The 20,816-nt window shown below is 43.2% G+C and overlaps 1 protein-coding gene and 1 pseudogene across 2 annotated transcripts in view; one reads left to right on the forward strand and one right to left on the reverse strand.

Moving 5' to 3' along the window:
- Positions 1 to 20,816, reverse strand: part of TESK2 (testis associated actin remodelling kinase 2) — a 158,541-nt gene that overhangs the window by 131,640 nt on the left and 6,085 nt on the right. The window lies entirely within an intron of this gene.
- Positions 10,092 to 10,552, forward strand: LOC133759073 (histone H2A.V-like; annotated as a pseudogene).

Consider the following 20,816-nt stretch of genomic DNA (forward strand, 5'->3'; position numbering starts at 1 on the left):
TGTAGAGCCAGACAATCTGGGTTTAAGTCCTTGCTCCATAACCTATAGTTATATGAACCCAGACTCATTTTTTCTTTTTATTTATTTTTATTTGAAAGGTAGAAACAAAGAGAGATCGCCAATCTGCTGGTTCACTAAATGCCCACAGCAGCCAGGACTGAGTCCAACCAAAGCCAGGAACTTACTCTGGGTTGCTCACATGGGTGACAGGGACCCAAGTACATCTCCTACTGCTTCCCACTGTGTGTGTGAGCAGGAAACTAGAATTGGGAGTGGAGCCAGGACTCAAACCCAGACACTCTGTTATGAGATGTGGTTACTCCAAGCAGCATCTTAACCACTGTGCAAAACCTGGGATCTTATTTAACCTCTCTACAATTTATTTCCCCATCTGTAAAATAGAATAAAATAGTAACTACATTATAGTATTCCATATACAGTAGCTCAATCCATCCTTATAATAATGATAGGCTATTGGTTAAATGAATAGTACCTGGTAAACAATAAGCATTTTCGGGGATGAAGCTGTGGCCGTAGCAGGTAAAACCGCAGCCTGCAGTGCCAGCATCCCATATGGGCGCCAGTTCAAGTCCTGGCTGCTCCATTTCCGATCCGGCTCTACGCCATGGCCTGGGAAAGCAGTGGAAGATGGCCCAAGTCCTTAGATTCCCCTGCACTCACGTGGGAAGACCCAGAGGAAGCTCCTGGCTTCTGGCTTCGGATCGGTGCAGCTCCTGCTGTTGTGGCCAACTGGGGAGTGAACTAGCGGATAGAAGACTTCGCTCCCTCTCTGCCTCTCCTTGTCTCTTTACGTAACTCTGACTTTCAAACAAATAAATAAATCTTTAAGAAAAAATAAGCATTTTCAACTCCTGTTATTATTTTTTGAAACAACTGCCATCTTCTTTTTTAAACTTTTATTTGTTTTCATTTTTTTTAAAGAGAGAAAGAAAATGACAGAAAGAAATCTTCTGGGACCAGTGCTGTGGCATAGCAGGTAAAGCCACTGCCTGCAGTGCCAGCATCCCATATGGGCACCAGTTCGAGTCCTGGATGCTCCACTTTTTTTTTTTTTTTTTTTTTTTTTTTGGAAAAACAGAGTTACAGAGAGAGGTAGAGACTGAGAAAAAGATGAGAAAAAGAGGTCTTCCTTCTTCTGGTTCACTCCCCAAATGGCCGCAACGGCCAGAGCTGGGCCAATCCAAAGCAGGAGCCAGGAGCTTCTTCTGGGTCTCCCACGTGAGTACAGGGGCCCAAGGACCTGGGGCATCTTCTGCTGCTTTCCCAGGCCACAGCAGAGAGCTGGATTGGAAGTGGAACAGCCAGGACTAGAACCGGCACCCATATGGGATGCTGGCAGTGCAGGCTGGGGCTTTAACCCACTGTACCACAGTGCCAGCTCCTGCTCTACTTCTGATCCAGCTCTCTACTAAGGCCTGGGAAAGCAAAAGATAACCCAAGTCCTTGGGCCCCCCACACTCACGTGGGAGACCTGTAAGAAGCTCTTGGCTCCTGGCTTCAGATAGGCCCAGCTCTGGCCATTGCAGCCATCTGGGAACTGAACCAACAGATGGAAGACTTCTCTCTCTCTCTCTCTCTCTCTCTGCCTCTGCCTCTCTGGAACTCTGCCTTTCAAATAAATAAATAAATCTTTTAAAAAATTTTTTAAAAAAAGAAATATTCCATCCTAAATTAACTGCAACATCTAGGGCTGGGCCAGGCCAAAGCCAGGAGCCCAGGACACAATCTATGTTTCTCACACAGGTGGGAGGGACCTGAGTACTTGAGCCATCATCTGCTGCCTTCCAAGGTGCAGGGTAGCAGAAACCTGCAATTGGAAGCAAAGCTGAGACTGAAACCCAGACACTCTGATAAAGGACACATGTATCCCAAGCTGCATCTTAACCCATTATGTTAAACACCTGTCCATAATTATTATTAAAGGTACATTTTTAAAAGATTAATTTATTTATTTGAAAGGCAGAATTACAGAGAGAGGGAAAGAGAGAGAGGGGTCTTCCATCTGCTGGTTCACTCCCCAAATGGCCACAATGGCTGGAGCTGGGCTCATCTGAAGCCAGGAACTAGAAGCTTCTTCCAGGTCTCTCAAGTAAGTCAGGAGCCCAAGCACTTGAGCCATATTCCACTGCTTTCCCAAGTCATTATCAGAGAGCTGGATAGGAAGTGAAGCAACAGGGACTCAACCTGGCGACCATATGGGATGCCGGTGACACAGGCAGAGGTTGAACCATATTACAGCACAGCACCAGCCTCTTTTAAGATAGGTTTTTACAGTATGTCTCCTAGAGATTTCAGCTGCCAGTTGTGGGACAGCGTCCCATATCAGAGTGCCAGTTTGAGTCCCAGCGCCTTTATTTTCAATCCAGCTTCCAGCTAATGCATCTGAGAAGGCAGAAGAAGATGGCCCAAGTCCCTGCCACTCATGTGAGAGACCCAGATTGAGTTCTGAGATCCTGGCTTTAGCCTGGCCCAGCCCCAGCCATTGTGGCCACTTGGACAGTGAAATAGTGGATGGAAAATTTTTCTTTCTCTCTCTGCAACTTTTTCAAATAAATAAATCTTTTAAAAAAATAAAAATAAAATGAAACTCCCTTCCTAAATTTTCACAAACCACTAGTTGAGAACTACTATACTATGCCTGAAATACATATTTAATGACTTTTTTAAAGGGTCCATGTGGGACTGGCACTGTGGCATAGCAGGTAGAGCCACTGCCTGCAGTGCTGGCATCCCATATGGGCACAGGTTCAAGTCCTGGCTGCTCCACTTCCAATCCAGCTCTCTGCTGTGGCCTGAGAAAGCAGAAGATGGCCAAGTCCTTGGGCCCCTGCACCCACGTGGGAAGACCCAGAGGAAGCTCCTGGCTCCTGGCTTCGGATAGGACTAGCTCTAGCCATTGTGGCCATTTGGAAAGTGAACCAATGGATGGAAGGTATATCTCTTCCCCCACCCCACCTCTCTGTAACTCTGCTTTTCAAATAAATAAATCTTTCAAAGGGGGGGGGGGCGGCAGGGCATGCACTACGCCATCATCTGCTAACTCTGGTTAATAGAAAGCTGGATCACAAGGTGGAGTAGACTAAACTCAAACTGGCACTCCAATATGGAATGGGGGTGTCCCAAGCAGTGGCTTATCCTCTTCATCACAATCCCCACCCCAAGAGGGAAATGTCTTGACAGGTTGGAGTTATTATCATTACAATGGCAAAGGTGTCAGGTGGCACTACTGGTATTTTTGTGGGCAAGGACCAGAGAAGCTAAATGTCCTATAATGCACAGAACAGTCTTGCAGAACAAAGAATTGTCCTGCCCTAAATGTCAATAGTGCCCAGCTGAGAAACTGTGTATCAGAAAAGCTTACTCACTTTTGTTCTTAAACTGGGAAACAGTGTGTTGACAGCCATTCAGAAATGCCAAAATTATGTGACATACAAGGTCAAAAATAATTTTTAGTAACTGTGTTCTCACGTTCACTTTTTATAGACTTAGAAGTTCAAAACTTTTTCTTTCTTTTCTACAGAGGTTTGTCTTTTCAAAGTTTAATTTTCATCTATATTTGGGCTGATTTGTTTTCCACAAAGAAGGCACAATGACAGGGCTGGCATTGTGGTACAGTGGGTAAAGCCACCACCTGCGATGCCAGAATCCCATATGGGCACCAGTCTGAGTCCTGGATGCTCCACTTGCTTTCCAGCTCCCTGCTGATGTGCCTGGGAAAGCAGTAGAGGATGGCCCAAGTCCTTGGCCCCTGCACCCACGTGGGAGACCCAGAAGAAGCTCCTGGCTACTGATCAGCTCAGCTCTGGCCATTGCAACCATTTGGGGAGTGAGCCAGCAGTTGGAAGACCTCCCTCTCTCTCTCTCTCTCTCTCTCTCTCTCTCTGTCTCCACCTCTCTCTGTAACTCTTTCAAATAAATAAAATAAATCTTTAAAGATAATCATAACTGCAGCTACCATTTACTATTTGCCATGCATTCTACCAAGTGTTTTATGCATGTTATCTCTAATCTGCAAAATAGTTATTATCACCTCCAATGTAAAGAGAAATCAATTAAGAACATGAGGGATTATGACTTGCCCAAACACCAACAATTAGTGACATATTCAGTATTCAAATCCGGTAGTTCCTAATATAAACACATCCCAGTATGATATATTTCCCCCAGAAACACAACTAAATTTCTGTGGAAAAATTACTTGTGAATTAGCCATAAAAAACTACTACTATTCCCCACCACCCTTCAACAGGGAGACTAAAAAGTATACAGATCATAACTCTACCATCCTATAATGCAAAACACTCATTCTACAGGCATAAAAGTTCTGATTTAAACAGATTTTCTAAAGAATAGATGCCAGCCTGACAATAAAAATACATCAACTCTTAATCCTTCCCTCTTTTCCACTCTTAAAGTATAGTACCTGTTGCTCACCCTTCATTTCATGAAATTGAAGTAAATGAAACTTTATGATTTATAGATACAATAAAATTCTGCAGTACATGGAAAAACTGTCAACCAACAAATAGCATGGCAAATAGTCAGCAAGTAACCAAATCTCCTCATTCATCCAAATATGGAAACATGTATGCACAAAGATCATTATGAAATCCCACAAAGTGAATAAAAGGATTTCTGAGATTTCCATGGACTTTTATACTTTTTATAAAGCATAAAAAACATTTTGGTTTTTTTCTACAATCCTAAGAAAGCCCTAACTAACCCAAAATAAAACAAGGATTTGATTTGATAGGTAGCCCAGAAAGCTGGCCACTCAGTTTTCAGAATGGGAACGCTGACAAATATGAGTACATTAGCTGTGTGTCGAAACCAAACACATGTCAAATCTACACGACAGGTCTGTTCAGCTGTTATCCTTTCTGTGGACCGACACAGCAAATACAGACACATTTCAGGATGATTGCCTAATTAAATATAAAAGCAATACTGCTGAGCTTGCCATCCCACTGTGAAATAATGAGTTGCAGTTTCCATTCAAACCAAAAGCAATCTAGCTTAAAAACTGGCATCCCTATTTAATTAGCCACGAATATATACAATAGCATACATTAGTGCCAGACAGTTCAAAAGCCAGTTCCTAAAAGTGTATTAGCTCTTTTGAATAAGCATCATATTTGCTGTGTAACGAGAATTCACCAGGCTCTGCTGCATGACATAAGACAGAAACTGAGGTTCAAAGTTGTAGATGTAGTTCAATATTTTGATCAATTCAGGGATCTCCTCTATTATCTGATTCAAACATTAATTCCTGATAGATGTGAGACATTATGATAGATGCTATAATGCTTATATAATGGTGGGCATTTACTAAAACTCAGATACTTTTCCAAGTACTTCATATTTAATACTCCTAACAGCCCAAATAAAACATACTACTATTATCTCCACTTTACAAATGTAGAAATAATGAAGTAATTAACTGCTCGATCTCATATCCAAGAAATGACAAACCAGAATTCAAACTTAGAACCTATACTTTTAATCACTATATTTAATAGTGCCTCTCTGGCAGAAAGACATACAAAAGGGAATAAAACAGGACTTCACAACTCCAGGAGCTCAGTCTCCTGGAGAGACACATAAATCAATTAATATAATATGGTACAATTGCTAAAGACAGATTAGATATGAAATGGGTATTTGGCATAAGGTTTCTGGCTTCTAGTTCTGACTCTGCTTCTCCATCTCCATTCCAGGTTTCTACTAATGCTTTAACACCCTAGGAGGCAACAGGTAATGGCTCAAGTAATTGGGTTCCCACCACCCACATGGGACACCATTTGGACCAGCCCCAGCCATTGCATGCATTTGGGGAGTGAACTAGTAGGTGGAAGATCTCTCTCTCTCTCTCTCTCTGCTACTTATGTAAATACATATTTTTTTAAAAGTACATAGGGCTTAATTAATGTATTGCCAGGGGAGCTTGCATTGCGGCATAGTGGGTTAAGCTGTTGCATACAACCAAATCATCCCATATTGGAGTGCCCATTCGAGTTCCAACTGGTCCACTACTGATCCAGCCCCTGCTAATACACATGGGAAAGCAGCAGAAGATGGTCCAAGTGCTTGGGCCCTTAACATCCATGTGGGAGACCAGGATGGAGCTCAAAGTTCCTGGCTTCAGCCGAGCCCAGCCCTGGCCATTGTGGCCTTGTGGGGAGTGAACCAGCAGATAGAAGATCTCTCTCTCTCCCTCATTCTCTCTGCAACTCTTTCAAATAAATAAATAAAACTCTTAAAAAAAAAAAAGCATTTCTAAAATGTAATGTATTGGAGTGAAATGGACATTATGAGATTCGATGATTGTTTATAGCTCTTATCTCTTCCATTGAGGAATAGTTTGGTTTTTTTTCTTCATACTCTATTACTTAATGTAGGGTTAACTTTACAATCATAAAATAAACTGAAAATAGATCTTTGTAAAAACTAGGAGTGGGAGGGCCCAGAGCTGTGGCATAGCTGCCTGCAGTGCTAGCATCCCTTATAGGCACTGGTTCGAGTCTTGGCTGCTCCTCTTCTGATCTAGCTCTCTGCTATGGCCTGGGAAATCAGTAGAAGATGGCCCAAAGCCTTGGGCCCCTGCACCCACATGAGAGATGTGGATGAAGCTCCTAGCTTCTGGCTTCTTGCTCTTGGCTTCGGATTAGTGCAGCTCCAGCAGTTCAGACAACTGGGGAGTGAACCAGCAGATGGAAGACCTCTCTTTCTCTCTGCTTCTGCCTCTGCCTCTTCTCTGTGTAACTCTGACTTTCAAATAAATAAATAAATCTTTTTTTAAAAAAAAATTAAGAGTAGGAATGGAAGAGGGAGGAAAAAAAAGGGTTGGCGCATGGGAGGAAGGAAGGGTAGGGTGGGAAGTTTCACTATGTTCCTAAATCTATATATATATGAAGTACATGAAATTTGTATGAATCAAGTAAAAATTTTTTTTAATTTTAAACATAAGGTATTGGTAGGGGCAGGCACTGTGGCGCAGCGGGTTAACACCCTGGCGTGAAGTGTCAGCATCTCATATGGGCACCAGTTCAAGATCCGGCTGCTCCACTTCTGATTCAGCTCTCTGCTATGGCCTGGGAAAGCAGTGGAAGATGGCCCAAGTCCTTGGGCCCCTGTACCCACATGGGAGACCTGGAAGAAGCTCCTGGCTCCTGGCTTCAGATTGGTGCAGCTCTAGCCATTGCAGCCATCTGGGGAGTGAACCATCGGATGGAAGACCTCTCTCTCTCTCTCTCTTTCTCTCTCTCTCTCTCTCTCTCTGCCTCTCCTCTCTCTAACTCTGACTTTCAAATAAATAAATATTTTTTAAAAATAAGGTATTGGCAGTGAAGACAGAGAAATGGAAAAGGAGAAAAGTAACTTCAAAGGTGATCAGGTTGATGCAGGAAGAACAAGTATTGTTTAACTAGATTCCCTCCCATGTATCTGGTTTGGGTGATTGGGAAAATGACTAGGCATTTACCAAAAAGAAATTATTTGTTTTCTTTTTTAAGGTTTATTTATTTATTCAAAAGGTGGAGTTATAGAGACAGAGGCAGAGAGAGAGAGAGAAAGGTCTTCCATCCACTGGTTCACTCCCCAAATGGCCACAATGGTCCAGAGCTGAGCTGTTCTAAAGCCAGGAGCTTCTTCCAGGTCTCCCACATGGATACAAGGGCCCAAGGACTTGGGCCATTTTCTACTGCTTTCCAAGGCCATAGCAGAGAGCTGTATTGGAAGAGGAGCAGCCAGGACTCGAACCGCCCCCATATGGGATGCTGTCACTGCAGGCTGGGGCTTTAACCCACTGCGCCACAGTGCCGGCCCTTCTGTGTAACTCTTTCAAAATGAATAAATAAATCTTTTAAAAAAAGATAAGTTTAGGAGCACATTTGGAATAGTGGTTAAAATGCCACTTGGGACACCTGCATCCCATACCAGAGTTCCTGAGTTCAAGTCTCCACTTTGCTTCTGATTCCAGTTTTCTGGTAACACACACCCTGGGAGGCAGCAGGTGATGGCCCAGATACCTGGGTCCCCGCCACCTATGTAGTAGACTCCATTTGAGTTCCAGGCTCCCGGCCTCAGGCTTCAGCTTGGCCCTGCCCTAGCTTTTGTAGGCATTTGGGGAGTGAAACAGCAGATAGAAAAATTCTGTCTCTGTTTCTCTTTCTCTACCTTTCAGATAAAAATGAATATTTTTTAAAAGATATATTTATTTGGCGGAAAAACAATTTGAGCAGCCGGCACTATGGCATAGCAGGTAAAGACGTCACCTAAGTTCTGGCATCCCATATGGACGTCGGTTCAAATCCTGGCTGCTCCACTTCTGATCCAGCTCTCTGCTATGGCCTGGAAAAGCAGCAGAAGATGGCCCAAGTGCTTGGGCCCCTGCATCCACGTGGCAGACCCGGAAGAAGCTCCTGGCTCCTGGCTTCAGACTGGCCCAGTTCCAACTACTGTGGCCATGTGGGGAGGGAACCAGTGGATGGAAGACTTCCCTCTCTCTGCCTCTGCGTCTTTGTAACTCTGCCATTCAAATAAATTAATTAATCTTAAAAAAAAATTTAAAACGTATAATTTTTTCATGATAAACATTTTCAATGAACTTTTTGAAGTCCTCTTATATGTGACAGAGCCCAGGCTCCTTCTTTGTGTCTATAAGTGAGAACAGGTAAGAGGCCAAGGAGGAACATCAACATATACAGAACAGGCCGGTGCCGCGGCTCACTAGGCTAATCCTCCGCCTTGCGGTGCCGGCACACCGGGTTCTAGTCCTGGTTGGGACGCCAGATTCTGTCCCGGTTGCCCCTCTTCCAGGACAGCTCTCTGCTGTGGCCAGGGAATGCAGTGGAGGATGGCCCAAGTGCTTGGGCCCTGCATATGCATGGGAGACCAGGAGAAGCACCTGGCTCCTGCCATCGGATCAGCGCGGTGCGCCGGCAGCAGCACACCGGCCGCAGCGGCCATTGGAGGGTGAACCAACAGCAAAGGAAGACCTTTCTCTCTGTCTCTCTCTCACTGTCTACTCTGCCTGTCAAAAAAAAAAAAAAAATATATATATATATATATATATATATATACAGAACAAAAAAATGAAGAGTATACAAATGAGACTGGAAAGGAACAGCAGAGGTAAAAGTAAAGCAGACAGAAAGTTGGTCACACAGACCAAAGATGGAAATCACAAATACCACAAAACAGTACATGCTATGAAAAGTGCCCACTGGTTTGGACACTACAGAAGCCAGAGTCAGTTTACCCTTCTGAAACAACACCAATAACAAAGAGCTCATTATTTCCTCAAGCAGCCTGTTTTATTATTGAAAAACTGAATGTTAAAAAGTTTTTTTTCTTTCCAATGAAAGAAAACCATAGGCTTGTTCAAATTCTGACTCTGAGAGAATTAAGAGTCAAAACAACAAAATACAATAATACTTGCCTAGATCCTGATTTGCACAAACCACCTTTAAAAGATAACTGGGGGTTCATTAGTAAGTTGGCCACAACCCATATCAGAATGTCTAGGTTCAAGTTCCAGCTCCACTTCTGATTCCAGCTTCCTGCTAATGTATACCCTGGGAGGCAACAGGTGAATTGGTTTCAGTTACTGCCACTCACATGGGAAACCTGAAGTGAGTTCCCAGCTCCTGGTTTTGCCCAGCCCAGCTGCAGCTATTGCAATCATTTGGAGAGTGAACCTGTAAATGTGGGATCTCTCTCTCTCTCTCTCCCCCCTCTCTCTCTAACCGTTCAGTCTGGTGATGGATAAATGTATGCTTATTACATTTTTTCACAATGAAAATGAAAATGGCTAAGGGAATAAAAGATTACAAACTTTGTGTCATTTATAAAAAGCAGCAAATGAATACAGCATAGGGATCACAAATACCAATGCTAGAAATCAATACCCAACTGGTTTTATGTTGTATGAATGAGTACTGGTTGGTTGAAAAAATTCTAGTGAAGCAGTATACATATATTTTAAAATGTTGCATCTTAAACAACTTAGATGGAAAAGCAGGTAACATACCATGGCAAACTGTTCTAGAAAATTTTAAAAATATCTAATAATGGCAAAGATACTGAGACTGGGTGCTGAGAGAGCAGTGGTAGCAGCTTGGGCAGCAGCGGAGGATGTGTGGCTGATCAGAGGCAGAGTTGGCAGGGACCATGACTGGAGGCGAAGCTGCAAAAAGGACAGTGGGAAGGCCAAGGCTAAGGCAGTGTCTCGCTCACAGAGAGCTGGGTTACAGTTTCCTGGGGCCATATCCACAGACACTTGAAGACTTGCACCACAAGCCATGGAAGGGTGGGGGCTGCTGCTGCCATGTACAGTGCTGCAATTCTAGAACACCTCACTGTTTCCAAGAATCTCAAAGCAAAGTATATTACTCCATGTCACTTGCAGCTTGCAATTCATGGTGATGAAGACTTGAATTCTCTTATCAAGGCTACCATAGCTGGGGGTGGTTTGATCCCTCACATCCACAAATCTCTGATTGGAAAGAAGTGTCAGCAGAAAACCGCTTAGAGGGTTGTTTTACCCAACCATCTTCCTCCCCATCATTGTACTGTAACTGAGACAGAAGAAATGACGAGGATATGTGGGATTTTTAAAAATAGTTAAATGGAAAAGCATAATTACTATAGATATGATAAAAGAAGCATTGTTTGTACATTCTGAGACTTGGAAGCTTGATAAAAGTATCTTTTCATGTGATGATAGTCATGTTGATTGGCTAGGTTTCTACATGTTTTACACAAAAATGGAACTGATAAACCATTTTTTTAAAAAGAAAAAAGATAGACTAAAAAAACATGTAAACATAAAAAGTTTACAAATAATATAAAAAAGCAATATTTAAAAATAAAGTATTGGAACCAGGTTGTAGCACAGTGAGTTAACACACTATCTGTGATGCTGGCATCCCATATGGGTGTCAGTTCAAGTCCCAGCTACTCCACTTTCAATCCAGCTAATGGGTCTGGGAAAGCACAGGAAGATGTCCCAAGTGGGCCCCTGCCACCCACACACAGCCAGTGATAGACCAGACTGAAGTCAGGAGCCAGGAATGCTATCTGAGTCTCCCCACATGTGTGACAGGAACCCAGACACTTGAGCCATCATCCATTGCTTTCCCAGGCATATTAGCAGGAAGGTGGATCAGCAGTGGGGTAGCCAGAACTCAAATCAACACTCCCATATGGGATGCTGGCATTGAAAGTGGTAGTTTAACCTACTGCACTACAACACCAACTCCTCTTTTCTTCTTTTTCATTTAAGATTTATTTATTTATTTGAAAAGCAGAGCCTCAGAGAGAATTGATCGCCATTCACTGGTCCACTCCCCAAATGGCCGCAACAGCCAGGTATGGAAGCCGGAGCCTAGAATTCCATCCAGGTCTTCCATATGGGTGGCAAGGGCCCAACCACTTGGCCATCTTCCACTGCTTTCCCAGGCACATTAGCAGGGAGCTGAATCAGAAGAAGAGCAGTCAAGGTTCCAACTGGCACTCATATGGGATGTCAGCAACACAGGCCCATCTTGTCTTTTTTAGGGTAGCTTTTCAATGGTCAAGTCTTTCAGATTTCTCATAGAACTACAGCATCAAGATCTCTCTGATCACTTACTTTAAATTTAGCCTTGGGGGGCCGGCGCCATGGCTCAGTTGGCTAATCCTCTGCCTGCAGCACCAGCATCCCATATGGCGCCGGGTTCTAGTCCCGGCTGCTCCTCTTCTAGTCCAGCTCTCTGCTGTGGCCCGGGAGGGCAGTGGAGGATGGCCCAGGTGCTTGGGCCCCTGCACCCACATGGGACACCACGGGGAGTCACCTGGCTTCTGGCTTCCAATCGGTATAGTTCCGGCCATAGAGGCCATTTTCGGGGGTGAACCAACGGAAGGAAGACCTTTCTCTCTGTCTCTCTCTCACTGTCTAACTCTATCTGTCAAATAAAAAAATAAAATAAAATAAAAATTTAGCCTTGGGATGGATACTGTGGCACAGTGGATTAAGCCACCTCTTGAGATGTCCACATCTCATAACTGAGGGCCACTTCACTTCCAGTCAGCTTCCTACTAATGCACCTGGAAAGGCAGTCGATGCTAGCCCAGGTGCTTGGGTCCTTACCACTCATGTGGGAGTTCCTGATACAGGTCTTAGGGGAGTGAACTTGCAGATAGAAGATATCTCCATGTCTATCTCTCTGTTTCTGTGTGTCGCTCAGCCTTTCAAATGAATTAAAATTTAGCTTTAACTACCCTTCAATTTGTGGAAAATCTCTCTAAAACACAATAGCAAAAACAATGTATATGTTACATGTCTGACCTAACTAGCACAGAATTCAATAGGACTATTGTTTTCCACAATCTGAAGAATACAGTTTCAGATCTTCTGTGTATACTTAATGTATCTATAACTTTATATGCTAGAAAATGAAATTATACAAATTATGCTAATATTGGGCCCCAATCAAATGATGTTAGATGCTAAAGCACTATGGAATATATGAATTTCCAGGATAATATCCCTTGTGATCAGCTTTCCTTTGAATTTTTTTTAAGGATTTTTTAATTTTCTTTGAAAGACAGAGGTACAGAGAAAGATCTTCCATCCACAAGTTCATTCCAAATGGCCACAAGGGCCGGAGCTGGGCTGATCTGAAGCCAGGAGCCCAAAGCTTCTTCTGGGTCTCCCACATGGGTGCAGAGGCCCAAGCACCTGAACCATCTTCCATTGCTTTCCCAGGCACATTAGCAGAGAGCCGGATTGGAAGTGGAGCAGCTGGGACTCAAACCAGCACCCATATGGGATGCTGGCACTATGGACAGAGGCTTAACCTACTACACCACAGCACTGGCCTCATAAACAAATCTTAAAAAAAAAAAAAAAAAAAAAAAAAAAAACAACTGGCTGGCACCGTGGCTTAACAGGCTAATTCTCCGCCTTGCGGCCCCGGCACACCGGGTTCTAGTCCCGGTCAGGGCACCGGATTCTATCCCGGTTGCCCCTCTTCCAGGCCAGCTCTCTGCTGTGGCCCCGGGAAGGCGGCGGAGGATGGCCCAAGTCCTTGGGCCCTGCACCCCATGGGAGACCAGGAGAAGCACCTGGCTCCTGGCTTCGGATCAGCACGATGCAACGGCCGTAACAAAACAAAACAAAACCTGAATGTGACCACTTTGGGCAGCTAAGCAACTCACTTCTTATTTTATAAGATTGTTACAGGGATTATGGGAAAGAAAGCAATAAAGAGGAAACAAGGAATCTGAAAAGATGGAAAACAAAATTAATAACATGAGGATAATTTGAAATTCACCCATTGATAATTTTATTCAAACTTTTTTCTCAAATATTTTGTGGGGTTTTTTTTTAAGTTTTTTTTTGTTTTTGTTTTTGTTTTTTTGTTGTTTTTTTTTTTTACAGGCAGAGTGGATAGTGAGAGAGAAAGAGATAGAGAGAAAGGTCTTCTTTTTTGCCGTTGGTTCACCCTCCAATGGCCACTGCGGCCGGCGCATCGCGCTGATCCAAAGCCAGGAGCCAGGTGGTTCTCCTTGTCTCCCATGAGGGTGCAGGGCCCAAGGACTTGGGCCATCCTCCACTGCCTTCCCGGGCCATAGCAGAGAGCTGGCCTGGAAGAGGGGCAACCGGGATAGAATCTGGTGCCCTGAATGGAACTAGAACCTGGTGTGCCGGCGCCGCAAGGCGGAGGATTAGCCTGTTAAGCCACGGCGCCGGCCAAATATTTTGTTTTTCTTAAAGGGAATATTTTATAGTCATTAAAATGACAATCATTATAAGCATATAAAGATATATATACAAGAATATTAACTTATCCATTGTTATTAACAGAGAAAAACTAGAACCAATCCAAATGACCATCAATAGGAATAGGTTAAATAAATTATATTACATCCATATGATATTATGTAGTCATTGAAATAATAAAGTAAATTCTATATAAACTAACAAGGAAGGATGTCCAAGATTCACAGTTAAGTGACAATAGCAAGTTGCAAAACAAAATGATAGTGCAATCTAATTTTAATTTTTAATATATTAGTAAATATTAGCATATGCTTAGAAAACAATTTAGATGGGGCCCATGTTGTGACACAGTGGGTTAAGCTACTGCCTGCAATGCCAGCATCACATATGAGCACAGATTAGAGTCCTTGCTGCTCCACTTTCGATCCAGCTCCCTGCTACATCACCTGCAAAAGCAGCAGCAGATGGCCTAAATACTTGGGCCCCTGTTACCCACATGGGAGACCTGGATGGAGCTCCAGGCTCCTGGTTTCAGCATGGCTCAGCCCTGGCTGTTGCAGGCATTTGGGAAGTGAATGAGTACATGGAATATATTTCCTCTCTGTAACTCTGCCTTTCAAATAAATCTTTATTCATTTTTTTCAAGATCTATTTATTTGAAAGGCAGAGTTACAGAGACAGAGAGAAAGAGAAAGAGAGAGAGAGATCTTCCATCCATTGGTTCACTCCCCAGATGGCTGCAATAGCCAGGGCTGTACCAGGCCGAGGCTGTGCCAGGCCAAAGCCAGGAGCCTGGAGCTTCTTCTGGGTCTCCCAGGTGGGTGCAGGGGCCCAAGCACTTGGGCCATCTTCTGTTGCTTTCACAGGCACATTAGCAGGAAGTTGGATCAGAAATGAAGCATCTGGGACTCAAACTGGAGCCCATATGGGATGCCAGCATCACAGGCCGTGGCTTAACCCACTGTACCACAGTACCAGCCCTCAGATAAATCTTTTAAAAAAAGAAAGAAAAAGAAAACAATTGAGAGAAATACATATGTACTAAACTGTTATCTTATAGAGTTGGTGATCATAAGAAGCTTTTACAAAAACAATGTATTTCTATAAAGTTAGTTATGGTTATTTTATTAATATTTTATTTATTTTTTAAAAGATTTATTTATTTATTTATTTGAAAGGCAGAGTTACAAAGAGGCAGAGGCAGAGAGAGAGAGAGAGAGAGAGAGAGGTCTTCCATCTTCTAGCTCACTTCCCAGATGACCTCAATGGCTGGAGCTGAGCCAATCCAAAGCCAGGAGCTTCTTCTGGGTCTCCCATGCGGGGGCAGGGGCCCAAGGAATTCAGCCATCTTCTACTGCTTTCCCAGGCCATAGCAGAGAGCTGGATTGGAAGTAGAGCAGCCAGGACTCGAACCAGCGCCCATATGGGATGCCAGCACTGCAGTAAGCAGTTTTATCTGCTACGCCACAGTGCCGGCCCCAGTATTTTATTTATTTGAAAGAGAGAGAACACCCATCCACTGGTCTCTTCCCCAAATGTTCACAATATTCAGGGCTGGGCTAGGCTGAAGCCAGAAGCCAGAAACCCAATCCAACTCTTCTACTTGGATGGCAGGGACCCAAGTACTTGAAATGTGTACATTAACAGGAGGTTAGAATTAGGAACAAAGCCAGGACTCAAACCCAGGCACTCCAATATGAGATGCTGGTGTTTTTGTCTTTTGACAATAACCATATATTACTCTTCTTTTTTAAAAAATGAAGAGAGGGGCCAGTGCTGTGGCACAGAGGGTTAAAGCACCAGCCCACAGTGCCAGCATCCCACATGGGCACTGATTCGAGTCTCAGCTACTCCACTTCTGACCCAGCTCCCTGTTAATGCACCTGGGAAAGCAACAGAGGATCGCCCAAGTCCTTGGGTCCCTGAACCCGCGTGAGAGACCTGGAAGAAGCTCCTGGCTCCTGGCTCCTGGCTTCGGATCTGCTAAGCTCCAGCCAGGACATTTGGGAAGTGAACCAGTGGATAGAAGACCTCTTTCCCTCCCTCCCTCCATCTCTCTCTTTTCCAAATAAATAAAATAAATATTTTTTAAAATAGAGAAAAAAATCAGAGCAGCTAAAAACTAAGGCAGCAGATGATGACTCAAGTATTTGGAACCCCTACACCCATGGAGGAGAAACAAATGCAGTTCCTGGCTCTTGGCTTCAGCCTGGCTCAGCCTTGGCTGTTGCAGGCATTTGGGAAGTGAACCAGCAGACGGTTCACTTTTTCTCTCTTTCTCTCTCCCCCTGCCCATCACTCTGTCTTTCAAATAAATAAATGGAAGAAAGCACACATTTTTATTACAAAAAGTATTTCACACAATGTCCACTTTCACAGGTCTTTATACATACATATTTTTCAAATAATTGCTTTTGAGTCTAAAATTTCACTCCTTTTTAAATACAATTATCTGTAATAATCTATGATTTCATGAAAGATTTCAACAGCATTTCAAACTAGCCAGAAGGAAGTAAATTGCAACTTGTAACAGTTCTTGCAATATACATAGTTAAAAATCTTCAGGGGTTGGCACTGTGGTTTAATGGGTAAAGCTGCCACCTGCGGTGCCGGCATCCCATATGGGTGCCGGTTTGAGTCCCAGCTGCTCCACTTCTGATCCGGCTCTCTGCTATGGCCTGGGAAAGCAGTAGATGATGGCCCAAGTCCTTGGGCCCCTGCACCTGCATGGAAGACCTCAAAGAAGCTCCTGGCTCCTGGCTTTGGATTGGCGCAGCTCCTGCCATTGTGGCCAACTGAGAAGTGAACCAGCAGATGGAAGACCTCTCTCTCTCTCTCTCTCTCTCTCTCTCTCTCTCTCTCTCTCTCTCTCCTCTCCTTCTCTCTCTGTGTAACTCTGACTTTCAAATAAATAAATAAATCTTTAAAAAATATCTTCAATGATATCTCTTGTCTAAAATTCCCTAGCCTAACAAACACTTGGCTCCACTAAAATTGGTCTAATCATTATCTCCTAGACTCAACTCATCATTCCAATGTCATGCTCCCTTCCTACCTCAGCTTGAGTGATGTTCACCTCACTCCAGCTCTGGTAGTATGGTCGGACTACACTCTTACTTTGTACTAAACTAATGTCATTTTGGTTTCCTAGCTCCACTCTCCTATCTCTTCCAATCTATTATCCAAGCTAAATAAACTTTTCCTTCTTTCTTTTTCCCTCACACACACTCTAAGTAAACTTTTAAGAACTCTTCTTACGTTATACAAAGGTATTTCCTCATTTGGCCCCTACCCATCTCTTCAGTCTCATATATCTCTACTCCTCTACCCATAGACACAATCTATTTTAAACACAGAGAACTATGAGGAGTCTTCAAAAAGGTCATGGAAAATGCATGTTATAAAAAAATTATGCGGCCGGCACCGTGGCTCACTAGGCAAATCCTCCGCCTGCGGCGCCGGCACACCGGGTTCTAGTCCCGGTTGGGGTGCTGGATTCTGTCCCGGTTGCTCCTCTTCCAGTCCAGCTCTCTGCTATGGCCCGGGAAGGCAGTGGAGGATGGCCCAAGTCTTTGGGCCCTGTACCCGCATGGGAGACCAGGAGGAAGCACCTGGCTCCTGGCTTCGGATCGGCGCAGCACACCAGCCACAGCGGCTACTTGGGGGGTGAACCAACGGAAAAAGGAAGACCTTTCTCTCTCTCTCTCTCTCTCACTGTCTAACTCTGCCTGTCAAAAAAAAATTATGCATGGATTTCAAAAAAAACTTTTGCTCCAAAATCAACTTATCTTTTAATTCCATTTTTTATGTACTCTCAGATTTGTAGAGCCCCAATCACACTTCAATGCTTATACATGCAATACGTCTTCTCTCTCATGTGTTCTTCCTAACCTCTTCCTATTGGCTCTCTCAGTAATCATCTCATGTAGTAAGTGTTCTCTGACCCCTCAATCTCCTTTTTGTGCACTTTGATTATGCCCTGCATAAATCTCTGTTATTAGAGTTATCAGGAAATATTTTAATTATTGCTTATCTGTCTCTTTCACTGGACTATGAGCTCTATGAAGGCTTGGACTCAAACTTGCTGACCTTCAAATTCAAATTTTATTTCATAATTTATGTTCTTTTCATTTATTTGAAAGGCAGAGGCAGAAAGAGCAAGAGATCTTCCAATCACTGGTTCACTCCCCAAATGCCTGCAACAGCCAGGGCTGGGCCAGGAGCCCAAAACTCATCTGGGTCTCCCACATGGGTGGCAGAGACACAAGCATTTGAGGCATCATCTGCTGCCTCCCAGGATGTGCATTAGCAGGAAGCTGGATCAGAAGCAGAGGATCTGGAACTGAAACCAAGTGAGCCAATGCAGGATCTAAGCATCCCAAGTAGCAATTTAACTGCTGCACCACACACCTGCTCCAAGCATACAAATTTTAACATTATGATGAGTCACAATATAGAGCAAAAAAAAGGAATGACATCGAGATTTCCTACTTTTTACATAAAAAAATAAATTCATTCTTTCACTCACATAGTCAACAAATATTTACTTAGCACCTCTCAGGGGTCAGGCACTACGCCAAGCCCTGGAGAGTTAATGATGACAACATAAACAAACACAGAAAAAGTATTCTGAGAAAATACAGTCCAAAATATTAGCACTGTTCATCAATTCTTTGACTCAGGCAGACTACGAATAATTTATATCTTCCCCTTTAAAATATTCTCTATTTTCCAATTCTTCCTTAATTAATATGCATTACCTTTATAATCACAAAAAATGTTAAGTCCTTTCAAATCATACAAATTTCTACTAATTAGTAGGAATACAATATCCAAAGCAAATAGTATGCCAATTTGCAAAGCATCACGAATATGAGAGCAAAACCATTTTTGAGAACTTTTATACCTAATACAAGGAGCAACAAGCCTAACATATACAAAAATATTTCAGGATTTCCACAGCGAAATCATTGTGAAAAAGATCCCTGGAAACTGTCCAAGGAAAACACTGACCACAAGATCTACACCACTCTAGTTTTCCACATTGCAGAAGGAAAATTATATCATTCTACTCTGTTTCATGCAGGAGAAATAATAATAATCTCTATATAACGTGTTCAAAAGACAAATTAATAAATATCATATGTCATCTGTGTAATGATTTACAGTTTATAGTTCGCAGAGCACTCTGACCTTGACAATATTTCTGTTTTCTTGTTCCATTGGATACATTAGAAAACTAAGGAATAAAATGCAGAAGGACTTAAAACCCAAAAGCCAAACAAGAGGACTGAGAAGTCTGTCTACATAAAAATCCAAAACTTCTGATAGTAATAAAATAAAAATTCATAAGACAAATATTAAAATGGGACAAACACCTGCAAAACAGATATTCACAAAACATTTTTTCATATTTAGAAAGTCCTAGAAATCAACAGGAAAGAAATCTATGACTCAATAGAAAAACAAATGAAGGATTTAAATAGGTAGTTTACAGAGAACATGAGTGACTCAAACACATAAAAAGATGTTTAACCTTAGCATAATTTAAAAAAATTAAAACTACTCTGAGGCATCATTTCTATCAGATTGGCACAAAGTCAAGTTTGATAACAGCAAGGTATAATATGAACACTGATCCTGGAACCAGAGTGCTTGGTTTGAATTTCTGCTACTTAGTAGCTGTGTGGTTTGGGTAACTCACTTAAATTCTCTATCCCTGAAAAAAAGAGATAATATTAGTACCTATTTCAAAGGAATATTACTAAGAGCAAAAGAGGTGGGGCCAGCATTGTGGTGTAGCAGGTAAAGCTGCCACCTGCAGCACCAGCATAATTCATGGGTGCCAGTTCATGTCTTGGCTGCTCTGCTTCTGATCCAGCTCTCTGCTAATGGCTTGGGAAAAGCAGTGGAAGATGGCCCAGGTGTTTGAGCCCCTGCCACTCACGTGAGAGACCTGGAAGAAGCTCCTAGCTCCTGGCTTCAGCCCAGCGCTGGCCATTGCAGCCATCTGGGGAGTGAAACAGATGAATGATCTCTCTCTCTCTGACACTCTGTAACGCCAACTTTCAAAATAAATAAATAAAAAATCTAGAACAATACGCATGGGCTGGCACTGTGGCACAGAGGGTTAAAGCTCCAGCCAGCAGTGCCAGCATCCCAGATAGGCACCGTTTTAAGTCCTGGTTGCTCCACCTCCAATCCAGCTCTCTGCTATGGCCTGCAACAGCAGTGGAAGATGGCCTAGGCCCTTGGGCCCCTGCACCCACGTGGGAGACCTGGAAGAAGCTCCTGGCTCCTGGTTTCAGATTGGCACAGCTCCAGCTGTTGTGGCCAACTGGGGAGTGAACCAGCAGATGGAATACCTCTCTCTCTGCCTCTCCTTCTCTCTCTTTGTAATTGACTCTCAAATAAATAAAACTTTAAAAAAGTACCCATGGCATAAAGCAAGTATTGTGTAAGTATGAGCTATGCGACAGCCAGTATTACTGAGTAAATAGGCAACACATATTGAAATAAAACTCCAGGGGCCGACGCTGTGGCACAGCGGGATAAAGCCCTGGCCTGAGGTGCCGGCATCCCATATGGGCACCGCTTCTAGTCCTGGCTGCTGCTTTTCCAATCCAGCTCTCTGCTGTGGCCTGGGAAAACAGTGGAAGACGGCCCAAGTCCTTGGGCCCCTGCACCCATGTAGGAGACCCGGAGGAGGCTCCTCGCTCCCAGCTTTGGATTGGTGCAGCTCCGGCCATTGCAGCCATCTGGGGAGTCAACCAGCGGATGGAAGACCTCTCTCTGTCTTTACCTTTCTCTGTAACTCTGTCTTTCAAATAAATAAAATAAATCTTTAAAAAAATTAGAAAGAAAACTCCGAATAAAGCAATTTAGCAATATATTTCATATTGATAAATGCTTATATCCAATAACTTAGAAACTTCACTTCTGCAATTTTATCCCACAAATCCTCTTTCAAAAATGTAAAATGAGGGGCCAGCATTGTAGCACAGCAGGTAAAGCTGCAGCCTGTGATGCC

Source organism: Lepus europaeus, chromosome 5 (assembly GCF_033115175.1).
Source record: "Lepus europaeus isolate LE1 chromosome 5, mLepTim1.pri, whole genome shotgun sequence".
Lineage (NCBI taxonomy): Eukaryota > Metazoa > Chordata > Mammalia > Lagomorpha > Leporidae > Lepus > Lepus europaeus.